This window comes from Lagopus leucura, unplaced genomic scaffold, assembly GCF_019238085.1.
Source record: "Lagopus leucura isolate 7727_CA_CO unplaced genomic scaffold, USGS_WTPT01 Super-Scaffold_100004, whole genome shotgun sequence".
Lineage (NCBI taxonomy): Eukaryota > Metazoa > Chordata > Aves > Galliformes > Phasianidae > Lagopus > Lagopus leucura.
The window spans coordinates 44,647,923-44,648,749 of NW_024962264.1; positions in this window are offsets into that span (position 1 = coordinate 44,647,923).

The following is an 827-nucleotide window of genomic DNA, read 5'->3' on the forward strand; positions in this document are numbered from 1 at the left end:
CAGTTATCAAAAGCCACTCTTTAGCAACAGGTAGGTTTGATGCTTCTCAGAGCCACAGGCACACAAACCTCTCATGCAGCCATCTCAGACAGAGTCAGCTGAGCGATCACAGCCAATTCATTTAGAAACACCACTGGGCCAACATACAGCACAGCGGAGGTGGGAAAATGCTGATTTTCTGGTTGTGGAGCTCATAAGAATAACAAGAGTACGTGTTGTTTGCATCGTGCCAACTCACAACTGTTCAACCACATAAGTCCTCTGTGAGATATCGTGGGATTTATTGGATCTCTGGGAAAAATAATCAGAGAAATGTGGCTTCTTCCACTCCTTTATCTTTCCACATGAAACAGGACTGTCATTTCAAACGGAATTACACTCATCCCCAGCCCAGCAAAACAGCCAGAATTGCACAGTGCAGAAAATAAAATTGCTGCTTCATTAACTGAAGTCATCAGTGGACACGTGCGGGGGAAGGAAGCACAGAGCAGCACATGTATGCACACACAGGCACAGCTCTGAGTACAGCGTGTTGCTCCATCCCTGATATCATCCACCTGCCTGTGCATACCTCTGTCCATGCACGTCTATTTATTTCCAACAGGGGCATCATGTGCACGGACAAAACGTTAACCTATGTTTGCTTCCCTTGCCTGGTCGACAATTTTACCTGAAAATGCATTATAGTGGGGGGTTGGGTCGGAGTTGTTTGGGGACAAATCCAGCCCTCGCTGCGAGTAGGGCGGGGCGCGGGACGGGGCTTCGGTCGGCTGGGCGGGGCATAGCGGCGGGTCCCGCCCCAGGAACAAGAGGGCGGTGCTGCCCCA